The sequence below is a fragment of the Sus scrofa genome, chromosome 13, assembly GCF_054392235.1.
Source record: "Sus scrofa isolate SSC_HxYL_T2T_F1_AM1 chromosome 13, Sscrofa_HxYL_maternal_Yorkshire_Landrace_v2.0, whole genome shotgun sequence".
In the NCBI taxonomy this organism is placed as follows: domain Eukaryota; kingdom Metazoa; phylum Chordata; class Mammalia; order Artiodactyla; family Suidae; genus Sus; species Sus scrofa.
Window position 1 is genome coordinate 24,628,397 of NC_139395.1, and position 12,958 is coordinate 24,641,354.

The window sequence follows — 12,958 nt, forward strand, 5'->3', positions numbered from 1 at the left end:
ACGTTCCACCAAGTCAGTGCTCCCTCGCTTGTTGTTTAGGGCTGGTGGAGCAAACAGTGCCCCAGCAGCACCCAAGGGCATCACCTAAGAGTTTGTTAGATATGCAAAAATCTCAGGTCCCACTCCAGCCCTGCTACGTCAGTACCTATATTTTCACAAGATCCCCGAGTGATGTGTAGACATGTCCAGGGTGAGAGGCATCTTGGCATTTGCAAGAGTGGGAGCTTTTCCAGGGCTGAGCTGAAGGAGCGGGAAGGAGGGGACAACTGGGGCTGGAGGTGAGGAGGAGGGGCCACTGGCTGGGAGCTTCAGCCACAGAGGAACACGGGCTAAGATGGAGGGTCAGGGCTATAAATATCCCCACTTCCAGAGTGCCTGGTACCTCTTCTAAGAGGTGGCTCAGCAGTAAAGAACCTGACTAGTATCCATGAGGAAGCTGGTTTGATCCCTTGCCTCCCTCAGTGGCTTAGGGATCCAGCGTCGCTGCGATCAGTACTGTGGGTTACTGACGTGGCTTGGATCCCAAGTTGCTGTGGCTATAGCGTAGGCTGGCAGCACTGCAGCTCCAATTTGAACACTAGCCTGGGAACTTCCATATGCCACAGGTGGGGCCCTAAAAAAAGACCAAAAAAATATCCCCACTTCCTTCTCTGCCACTTTTCAGTCTCCTACCACTGCCTCCCATTAACCGAAACCAACTGGAAACAGAAAGACCAGGGAGCCAAGGTGACTTGGTCCATGGCAATCAGCTTTCCAGGGCACAGCACTGCAGGGAAAGATGGAGAAGAGATCTTGGGCAGCAGGACAGAGAACAGCCAGCACAGGCAGCAAGTTCCAGTGCCTAAGGATATTGAAAAAGACGTCAACTTGGATTTTTCTTTTCTTTCCTTTTTTTTTTTTTTTTTTTTTTTCTTTGCCTTTTTAGGGCCGCACTCAAGGCATAAGGAAGTTCCCAGGCTAGGTCAAATCAGAGCTGCAACTTCCAGCCTAGGCCACAGCCACAGCAACACCAGATCCAAGCCAGATCTATGACCTACATCACAGCTCAAGGCAATACTGGATCCTTAACCCACTGAGCGAGGCCAGGGATCCCAGGAATCGAACCTGCTGGATTCATTACTACTGAGCCACAATGTGGGGAGAGAAGAGGTTGCTTCCCCTCCCCAAACAAGGTAGAGATCTCTAATGAAGCGCCAAAAGAATTACTTATAAAGAACAGGTATTACGGCAAGAAGTAGAGATGGGCATTTTATTCCCTCTCTGGATGTCTGACCGGCCAGCAGCTCCAAGTCCATGCTCTCTACAAAAGAGAAGGGACTTGGAGAGAGATGGCAAGTGGGGGATGGGAGGAGTACCAGGTAGAAAGAAAGTCAGGTCTGTCCCCAGCCCCCTCAGGTGCTTGATTTCAGACAGCATGGAAGATGAGATAAACCCACTGTCTGCCAGCCTCAGAGATAATTTTTGCCAAGTTGAGGCAGAAAAACTTTTCTTAGAACAGTCATAGCCAGGTATTTTAAGAGGCAAAGGTGTGTCTTATCAAAGAATGAGAATGGACACCATCCTTGGTTGGGAGAGGTACGCCAACATGACCAAGGGCTACAAAAGCCCCCACTGCTGAGTGGAAGCCAGCCACTCTTGCAAGAGGCGAACTGAGACTTTCACCACCACTGAGCTCGAAAGGCTAGAAACAGCAGATCCCGCCTAGGAAGGAAGGTTATGAGCCAGTTCCCCATGCCCATGCCCATGCAAACCCAGCAGCTGGAGTCACACATAGATCTGGGCTTCACTAGAGTTGGGGAGGAGACCTTCTCTCAACTGCATTGGAGATTGACGTATTCAAATAAACATAATCATCAATATTGAAATGAAACCTTCTAACTGAAGATCACAAGAAAGTTATGGAAAGGCGCTGGGGTATTAAGGAACCGACTCAGCACCTAATCAAAAATGGAAGTTTCAAATATCACAGTCACAGGAAAATCTACTCAATGGTTTGTAATAATCTATATAGGAAAAAAAGAATGGATATATTCAGTGTATGACTGATTCACTTCGCTGTACACCTGAAACTAATATAGCATTGTAAGTCAGCTATAGTCCAATAAAATTAAATATAAAAAATATAGTCATTTTTTAAAATGAAATCATTTCATATTTATGTTCCAACTAATTATCTCCTCAATAATTATCTTTATATTTAAAAAGTTAAATATAGGTGTTCTCTAGTGGCTCAGCATGTTAAGGATCCAGTGTTGTCACTGCTGTGGCATGAGTTCAATCCCTGGCCTGGGAACTTCTGCATGCCATGGGCATGGCCAAAAATAAGTAAATAAATAAATAAATAATAAAAATAAAAGGTTAAATAAATAGACTTATGCATATAAAAAGAACTGGAAAGCTATTTATCAGCTTGGCAATGGAAGAGAGATTATGGCAAGTGACAAGCATGAAAGATAAATTCTTTGGAGTTTGAAACATAATAAGCATGTATTTACATTTTATTTATGGAATTATCATTAGGAGAAAATGAAAATCTTTCTTGCACATTCTCTCTGCGGCACTGTGAGCCCCTCTAAAGGTGAATAACATGCTGTGAGGGTGGGAGGGGATCATACCTGCAAAGCTTTTCTTCTAAGTCCTGGCAGAAAAGATGCTCAATTCGTCTTCTCATCTTGGATCTCTCATTACACTTTCATCACTAGCATCTTACATGAAATGCTATGGTCCAAATGTCATTTTATGTTTAACAATGAGAAACATTAGCATAAATACTGCAAATCCAGCTATTATCTTCATTTTCATTCCCATTCGAAGGCTCGGTATTAAATATTTTCTTCATAAATGAAGAGCATCTTGTCAGTGTTTTCAGTAGAGGTGTATTTATTCAATTCTTCCTAGGTTCCTTTTGCAGTCTAAAAATAAATGTGTTTTTCTGCTTACCATGAACACAGCTGTGACTCAAATTTTTCCTTCATCCTCGTGGTTCTGACATGCCTTTTCCTGGATCAGTCTCTCCCGTGGAGCACTTTTAGCGAGACTCCCAGAAAAGCACCACATGCGTGATTCCAAACGTGCAGAATGTCCCAGAAAACCTCAGCGACGTCTCCCCGTGTTCCTGCCTCCATTGCCTCGTGAGTTTTATCGTGTGCCCTTTCCTGGCTCACACCCATCTAGCTCTTTCCCTGCCGAGCTGGCGAAGCCGCTTCGGCAACTAACCCCTATCGGTCCACTCTTCATCCATTCTAGAAGCATTTATTTACAAGGGCTTCCTCTGTGTCAGGGCTATATGGGGGCTGGAGGATAACAATGGATAAAACATGCTCATCCCTGGTGCTCGCACACCAAGGCCATGACCTTCCCATGGCTTATCAGTCAAGAACCGTATTCCAATTTTAACATGAATACCATCCCTGCGACGCTTTGTACTTTTCAATTGTGATTATCATGATGAGCTTTACGGTTAACACTATACTAGTTGGTTGGGCGACACACACGCGCGCACACACACACACAAAGCTCCACTTCATTTTCTTTCACATTTTCTGCCTGTGATAACCTCCTCTCTGGGTCATAAAATGTTAACAGAGTAATCTCAATTTTATGAGCAGTGAAAGCTGTTAACAGTAACTTTAAGGGTGTTTACTTAACATAACAACCAGATTGAACATGACTTAATCCAGTGGCGATACATCACAACCCTTAAAACGCTGTCACAATCACGACTATTTTGTTGAATGGGCTTAAATCAGCTATGCAAGTGAACTTCTCTGGCATAATTCACATGAGCCACAAATGAAACTAGAGGTTTACTCTTCTATCACTATTCTGCCTGTAACTCTGAACTCCCTGGAAGGACTTTCGTTGGAAATACCTGATTTACTGTGATTGTCCCAGCTCTCTGCTTACTTGTGCTTTTGAATAAAGTTCATACTAACGTAGCCTTTCAGATACAAGCATGTCTTTAATTAACTTGTCATTAATTCCACTCATCAAAATAAAGCTTTTGAGAGAATTGTTTCTCAACATTGAGTTTACATTGTTTATTTGAGAAGAAAAGAAACACGGAGTTTCCTGGTGGCTCAGCAGGTTAAGGTTAACCACTGCTGTGGCACAGGTTGGGTCCCTAGCTCAGGAACTTCTGCATGCCTCAGAAAAACAGCCAAAAGAAAGAGACAGAAGAAAGAAACAAAAATTCAAAGAAAATAGAATGTACAGGCTTTGAAAGAAGGGAAATTAATAAACCCATGGCCTGTGAAACTCACCTCTGAATCTGGCTCTTGGGACCAATTAAATATTGTGTCGGGAGTTCCCATTGTGTGCAGCAGAAACAAATCCGACTAGTAACCATGAGGTTGAGGGTTCGATCCCTGGCCTCAATCAGTGGGTTAAGGATCTAGCATTAACCGAAAGCTGTGGTGCAGGTTGCAGACATGGCTCAAATCCAGAGTTGTTGTGGCTGTGGTGTAGGCCGGCAGCTGTAGCTCCAATTCGACCCCTCGCCTGGGAACTTCCATATGCAGTGAGTGCAGCCCTAAAAAGAAAAAAAATTGTGTCAGTTCAAAGAATATTGTGGGTCATCCTTAGAGTCCTGCATGGGTATGAATGGTCCTTCAATATGTCAAAATCATGGATGGTATGTTTTCTGGATTTTCTTTAACAATAAATTGATTACCAAAAAATGTTCAGTAACATATTCTAGTATTCTACAACCATGTTGACTTACAACTAAAACCAAAAATCTTCTATTTAGATAGAGTGGAATTAGGACAAGCAATTCCAATTTGTTGGTTTAAAACCATTGCTCCTGCTAAATCTTTGAAATCTGTTCCCTCCTTTCCCTGCTCAGCTTGGAGCTGAGCCTTTGTTCCCCCCACCCCTGTTTCCTCCCTCCCTCTCAAGTCACATTCCTTTTAAGTATGAACTCACTCAACTCGTATCCCTCAAGCAACTTCTCACCAAACTATTCCTTAGCAGTATTTCAATCCAGCCAGAACCAAATTCCAACAGAAGGAATGTGACTCCAAGCCAGAACCTTATCTTTTTATAGAACAGAGTAGAATCCACAGCTATTTGGTACAGTAAATAGTGCATACCCAATGTCATGTGCATGAGAGCTTAATAAGACAATTTGATGGTGAAACACCTTGGGCAAGAAAGCCACAAGAAAATTCCAGAAAAAGGAGAAGGGCCAAATTCTACAACAAATTTAATTTAACATGCCACATGGCAACATGTAATTGATAATAGCAGTGAACCAAAAAAAAAGCACAAAAGTCAATACTTAGCCATTATGCTCATGACACTCAATTATAGCACAGAAAATACATGTCATAAAATACACCAGAAAATTAACGCGTATAAAACTGTTAGCTTTTCAGCGTCTATTGCACTTATCCTAATAAGACATTGAATAGAAGCCCTTGATCAGTGATTGTCCAAATTATAAACCTAACATCCTACAAATTACACATTAACAAATACAGATGGTCATTTCAATATTCACGTAGACAAACTACACAAGCTACTGCTCCTTTTTTTTTTTCAAGGTTATTTTGGTTTTATTTATTTTTTTAAATTACTCAATGAATTTTATTACATTTATAATTGTACAACATCATCACAACCCAATTTTATAGCATTTCCATCCCCAGGCACATCCCCCCAACCCCCAACATGGGGAAACCATACATTTTTCAGAGTCAGTGAGTCAGTATCTGTTCTGCAAAGAAGTTCACTGTGTCCTTTTTTTAGATCCCACATGTAAGTGACAGTGTATGATGTTGGTGTCTCACTCAGCATGACAATTTCTAGGTCCATCCATGTTGGCGCAAATGCCGTTTTTCTTTCCTTTTATTGGGGCTATTTCTTCTGTTCAGCCCTATAAAAACACCCCTTTGGTTTAGAAGTATCACTTATTAATAACATTGCAGATTAATCATCTTTAAGAAGTTATAGAAAACAAAAGTACCAAAAGAACTTTTTTAATGGGATAAGAAGTGGGTTTCGCAAATTCTATACAAGTACTATCCAATGGAAATATTATGGCCACAATTAAAAAAATTCTTTTATATAATGATTTTTATTTTTTTCCCATTATAGCTGGTTTACAGTGTTCTGTCAATTTTCCACTGTACAGCATGGTGACCCAGTTACACATACATGTACACATTCTTTTTTCTCACATTATCATGCTCCATCATAAGTGACCAGACATAGTTCCCAGTACTACAAAGCAGGATCCCATTGCTAATCCATTCCAAAGGCAATAATCTGCATCTATTAACCACAAGCTCCCAATCCATCCCAATCCCTCCCTCTCCCCCTTGGTAACCTCAAGTCTATTCTCCAAGTCCATGACTTTCACAATCAAAATTTTAAAAGAACTAGGTGATATAAACTTTATATATGTGTGTGTGTGTGTGTGTGTGTGTGTGTGTGTGTGTGTGTGTGTGTGTATACACACATCTTTTTAGGGCTTCAGCTGCGGCAAATGGAGGTTCCCAGGCTAGGGGTGGAATCATAGCTGTAGCCACTGGCCTACGCCACAGCCACAGCAGCACCAGATCTGAGCCATGTCTGCAACCTACACCATAGCTCAAGGCAACACCAGATCCTTAACCCACTGAGTGAGGCCAGGGATCAAACCTGCATCCTCATGGATGCTAGTCAGATTCATTTCCACTGAGCCATGATGGAAATCCCCATATATTTAATTTAACTCAACATATCTAAAAAATCCAAAAGAATTACTATTTCTTTATGTAATAAATATAAAAATTACTAATATGTCATTGTTAATCCTTTTTTCTAAGTCTCCAGAATTTGGCATGTCTTTTTATTGAAATATGGTTTACATACAATACTATGATAGCTCAGGTGTACTGCACAATAAGTTGATATTTGCCAAAATTAAGAAATGATTGCCATGCTGAGTCTAGTAACTAACTATTCACTCACAAAGTTATTGCAATGTTATTGACCATATTCCTTATGCTGTACGTTACACAACATAAGCTATTTTTTTTTTTTTTTTTTTTTTGCCACATGAGAAAGTTCCTGGCCAGGGATCAAACCTATACCACAGCAGCAACTAGAGCCACAGTAGTGACAACACCAGATCCCCAACCCACTGAGCCAACAGGGAACTCCATAAATTACTTATTATATAACTGGAGGTCATGCCTCTTCATCTCCATCTCCTATTTCTCCCACCCTCCAACCCCTACCCTTCTAGCAATGACCAGTTTGTTCTCTATGACTTTGTTTTTGTTTTGTTTGGGTTTTAAGATTCCACATATAATGGAGTTCCCATTGTGGCTCAGTGGTTAATGAATCCCACTAGGAACCATGAGGTTGCAGATTCGATCCCTGGCCTTGCTCAGTGGGTTAAGGATCTGGTGTTGCCATGAGCTGTGCTGTAGTTGCAGACACGGCTTGGATCTGGCATTGTTGTAGCTGTGGTGTAGGCTCGTGGCTACAGCTCAGATTCGACTCCTAGCCTGGGAACCTCCATATGCCGCAGGATTGGCCCAAGAAATCACAAAAAGACAAAAAAAAAAAAAAAAAAGATTCCACATATAAGTGAGAGCATGCAGTATTTGTCCTCCCTCTGACATATTTCACTTAGCATAATACCCTCTAGATCCATCCATGTTGGTGCAAATGACAAGATTTCATTTTTAATAGCTGGGTAATATTTGATCATGAATATATACCATATCTTCTTTATCCATTCATCCAACACATGGGTTGTTTCCCAAGTGTTACAATTTGGCTATTGTAAATAGAGCTGCAATGAACACTGGGGTGCATATATCTTTCAAATTAGTGTTTTTCTTTTCTTCTGGTAAATACCCAGAAGTGAAATTGCTAGATCATCTGGTAGTTCTTTTTTTTAATGTATTGTGAAAACTCCATATTTGTTTCCATAGAGCCTACACCAATTTATGGTATTCTTCAGCTCTGGTTCTTCTTTCTATTTTCTTCCTCTTTGTTAAAGCTTGCGCTGAGTTCATCCATTCTTCTTCCAAGTTCATTGAGCACCTTTATGATCATTACTTTGAACTCTATCAGATAAATTGCTTATCTTTGTGTAGTTCTTTTTTTTTTTTTTTTTGAGATTTTTGTTTTGTTCCTTCTTTTGGAACATGTTCCCCCGTCACCTCTTTTTGCCTTGTTTTCTGTGCTAATTTCTAATAGTAGGTATCTTGGTTGTGTTTCCTGATCTTCCAGAAATAGCCCTATCTGGGAGACATTCTGTGGGGCTAAGGAGCATACTCTATATGCTCTAGGGGTGCCCCTTATGTGGGCTCTTCCTTTGTGATGGGCCAACTACTGTGGGCACACTGGTAGGAACATTTGCTCCCCTCAACATTGGCTGTGAGGTCCTCTTTCATGCAGTGGCTGCCACTCTGATGGTGGACGGGGTACACCCCCACCCAGCTGACTATGTGGCTCTGAGGGGATCCTGGACTATTGCTGACCTGCTGGTAGACAGATAAGCCCCTGCACTCATAGGCTGGAGGAAAGCCTCCAAAATGGCACTTTCCAGGGCCAGTCCTTGTTATAGAATGAGGTCCCAGAAATGGCTGCCACCCACATTGTGTCCCAAAGAGGGAGTCTCAGCAAGAAAGTCTAACCCAGGCACCTTTCAAATTACTATCTCTGAGCTAGAACTCAGAAAGTGTGAGATTCTACATGAGCCCTTTAAGACTGGAGGCTCTGCACAGACCTAGAGAACAGACTTGTGTTTGCCAAGGGGGAGAGAGAGGGGGAGGGAGGGGGATGGACTGGGGTTGGGGGTTACTAGATGCAAACTATCACATTTAGAATGGATAAGCAATGAGGTCCTACTGTACAGCACAGGGAACTATATCCAATCTCCTGGGACAGAGTTTTTGGTATTCTTCTCCATCATGGGATAGACCAAAAAATTTTTTAAGAGCAGAGTCTGATTCAAACAGCTCCCATGTACACAAGCTCTGCTGGCCTTCAAAGCCAGATGTTCTGGGGGTTCATTTTCCTGGTGCAGAACCCCTATGTTGGGGAGCCTGATGTGGAGCTTGGACCCCTCACTTCTTAGGGAGAATCTCTGCAATCGTGATTATCTTCCCATTTGTAGGTCTCACATCCATGGTAGCTTGACTACATGGCATCTGAGCCCCTCTTATTCATCTCTTTGTGTTATGGAAAATATTTTCTCTTATTCTTTGGGTCACTCTCATCAATCAAAACTCTAAATAGTTGTAATTTTGCTGCGTCCATCAGAGGAGGTGAGCTCAGGGTCTTCCTCCTCTGCCATCTTGCCCCACCCCTACCCCCAACATGTCTTAAACTTACACAACATCTTTTTTTTTTTTTTAAACAGCTGCACCCATGGCATATGGAAGTTCCCAGGCCAGGAGTCACACCAGAGCTGCAGCTGCAGGCCTACACCACAGACACAGTAACACCGGATCTGAGCCACATCTGTGACCTATGTAGCAGCTTTCAGCAACATCAGATCCTTAACTCTCTGAGTGAGGCCAGGTTTGAAACCCATATCTTCACAGACACTATGTTGGGTTCTTAATCCACTGAGCCACAATAGGAACTCCAAACTTACACAATGTCTTAATTAGGACCAGCCACATTGTGAGTGCTCTATAGCCACATTTCGCTTTTGGCTAATATTGGATTGTGCAGCTACTAACCTATAAGCTAGCCCCAACACAGTTCTAAAACAGATAGTATCTTGACAAAGCCTGAAACAAAATCTTCTACACTACTCTGTCATTAAAGGTGCCATGCCAAGAAATAGAAATGAGGCAGAGGGGGAGTGCAGCAGAGAAGGAAGGCCATTCAGTCAGCCATGGTTTGGAAACGAAGACAATTGTCTCTTCCATCTGGTAAAGTCATCTTCTGAGACACGTAGACTGCTAGGTCTCAGGGGAGGAAGGAAGAATTTACCAGCTAGCTTCCATGCCACCTTGACCCAAGTTTACCTCACAAAACATTAAGTCACCCACACTCTCAGGTTACATAGACCACGGTGCCAGTTCAGATTCCACAGCATCTCACACCGTAGAGGCCATAAGGAAAGCCCAGAGCAGCAAGTAAGTCATGTACAGCTGGGGCAGGAAGTGGGGCATTGTTGGGCATGTGAAGCTCATTGCCATAGCAACTGGGAAAATAAATGGCCGAGGGCCCCCGGGGACAGGAGTGGTAGAGAGGATGTGAGGTGGTGGATATGAACTGTCTGATGCAACCAAGAAAAGAATGCACAAATGACTAAGAGTTGCCGCTAATATACCCAGACTGAGTCACGTCAAACGAAATTTACACTATGCTTTGTTTAAAGCACCAGGTGGGTAGACCGTGTTATGACTTGCCTAACTACCATTGTCCATCTAATCATCAGATCTGAAGTAGCTTAAGTCCTTTGTACAAGCCAAGCTTTGCCTGCCTCAAATTTCTCTATGGAAAGAATGTCAAGGCCACAAACCGATCACATCACAGGCAGAGAACTTTGCCCTGATGCTCTCCTGATCCCAGGACCCAGTTCTAGTGAGTAGGTTTCTGTATTGTTACTTAGTTCTAACCCTTTTTCCTTCTATTTCCTTCCTCTTTCCCATGGAGCCGGAGACCAGTGTCCACCAGGGTCCAATGGCCGGAGGCTTCCTTTCCTTCAATTCTTTGTATTAATAAATGTTTTCTTCCCAGAGAACTGACCTACCTAGAAGCTAGATGAGCTGTCTTATTGGGTCTCCAAGTGGAGACGCTTCCCTGATGTTATCACTGTCATGGTGCTCTCCACAAACTGCCTTCCCAGCATCACTGGACTTCCCACAACATCGACAGCTTAATCCATGCCCAACTCCACCCTCTCCACCTCCTTAGTGTTCATTCTACTTTACAAGGACATCTGTTCTTCCAAGTGCAAAGATCTGCTATCTTTGGTTATTTCTACAGGGCCTTCTCCAGTGCCTTCTGCTCCCCATTCTGTAATGTGCACACCGCTTCCTCTGGACAGACACGGCCCTGGACTAGGTGGATGGTTTGGTGAGCAGAAGCACTTTTGTGCAAGTCACAACCTGCCCAACTTCATCTTTGCCTTGACTTTTGCTGCCTGGAAGACATTTCCTCAACATTCTTCCAAAGACTTTCTTCTCATCCTTCCAGGCTTTGCTTGAACATTCTCCCTCAGAGAAGCCTTCTCTAGCCACTCAGTCTAACGTAGACCAACTCTCACCACCCTCAAAGCACTTGTCATAATTTATATATTATACATCCATTTGTTTATTTACTTATCTGTCTTCTATTTCAGACTTTAAGGTCTATGAGAGCCAAAATTACCGGTATATATCCAGCCCTCCTCATAGTTCCAAAATAAACATTTGTTAAATGAAAGAATGATCTATCTATCTAGCAATCAAGCTATTGATATTAAAAATCAAAGAGTTTCCATTGTGGCTCAGCGGGTTAAGAACTGGACGTAGTCTCTGTGATGATGCAGTTTTGATCCCTGGCCTTGCTCAGTGGGTTAAGGGTCTGGCATTGCCACAAGCTGTGGTATAGTTCGCAGATATGGCCAGTGTTGCCATGGCTTAGGAAGATGCAGCTCCCTAGCCTAGGAAATTCCATATGCCACAGGTGCAGCCCTAAAAAGAAAAATAAAGAAAGAAATAAAAATCAAAACAAACAAAAAAAGGAGTTCCCTGGTGGCTCAGTAGGTTAAGGACCTGGCCTTGTCACTGCAGTAGCTTGGGTCACTGCTGTGTCGCAAGATTGATCCCTGGCCCAGGAACGTCCCCATGCTCTGGGTGCAGCAAAAAAAAAAGAAAAAAAAAAAAATTAAGAGAATGACAGAGACCAGAGATCAGGATCTCATAGGAGTCAGGCAGGTATTATAGTACGTAAGTCACTGGTTTACAACACTAGAAAGTAGCAAGTTTGGGGATAAACTACAACAACAACAACAACAACAAAAAAGCCATAATTCCTAAAGACCTTCAATCTCAAATTTCAGATGTTTTCTACTGGCCCAATCGTTGGTCTCAGCCCATTGCCTCTACCAGCACTGCTGGACTTCCTTCAACTTAATGGTCAGCTTGTGGACCAAGAATTTGGAACACATGGATGGTGATACTAATTCTCTTATAATATCCTAATTGGCAAATTAATATGGAATTTTACTCCCAGGACTTTGCATATGCTATGCCTTCAATTCCTTTCACAACTCTCTTCCCCACCTTCACTTAATAAACTTCTGTTTGCCCTTCCTCAAGGAGCCCTTCATAGCTATGCCCTGCCTTCTCTCTAGCCTGTCTGTTCCCAACATGTCCAGCACTCCTGTTTACCTGTTTGTCTCCCTACCAGACTCCCCTCAAGGGAAGGGTTGGGATCTGTACCCTGCCCTATCTTTGGTCCCCAGCACAGTACTTGGCATAAAATAAAATTCAAAATATTTAGGGAATGAACAAGTAACTCCACCATAGGTATTCCTAGCTGGTTGAACAACACTCCTTCAGAAGCTAAAGAATGGATGCAGGAGTTCCCGTCGTGGCGCAGTGGTTAACGAATCCGACTAGGAACCATGAGGTTGCGGGTTCGGTCCCTGCCCTTGCTCAGTGGGTTAACGATCCGGCGTTGCCGTGAGCTGTGGCGTAGGTTGCAGACACGGCTAGGATCCCACGTTGCTGTGGCTCTGGCGTAGGCCAGAGTCTACAGCTCCGATTCGACCCCTAGCCTGGGAACCTCCATATGCCGCTGGAGCGGCCCAAGAAATGGCAAAAAAAAAGACCAAAAAAAAAAAAAAAAAAGAATGGATGCAGATGCAAAAGGAAGTCCTTAATGCTTCAACACAGGCTCCATCCTAGTCAATTTCCTTTATGAATGATTCTGCCAAAGATGAGCTTCACTCTTATATGTGAAGCATGCAAAGCTGGGCAGAAGAGTCAGTATGCTGGGAAACGGCCAA

The 12,958-nt window shown here is 42.9% G+C and overlaps 1 long non-coding RNA gene across 1 annotated transcript in view; it reads left to right on the plus strand.

Moving 5' to 3' along the window:
- The window catches only part of LOC106505551 (uncharacterized), a 39,890-nt gene that overhangs the window by 24,540 nt on the left and 2,392 nt on the right, over nt 1-12,958 (plus strand). Inside the window, exon 3 of the long non-coding RNA XR_014822509.1 lies at nt 3,010-3,131. This is a non-coding gene — a long non-coding RNA (uncharacterized LOC106505551). The remainder of the gene's footprint in view (nt 1-3,009; nt 3,132-12,958) is intronic.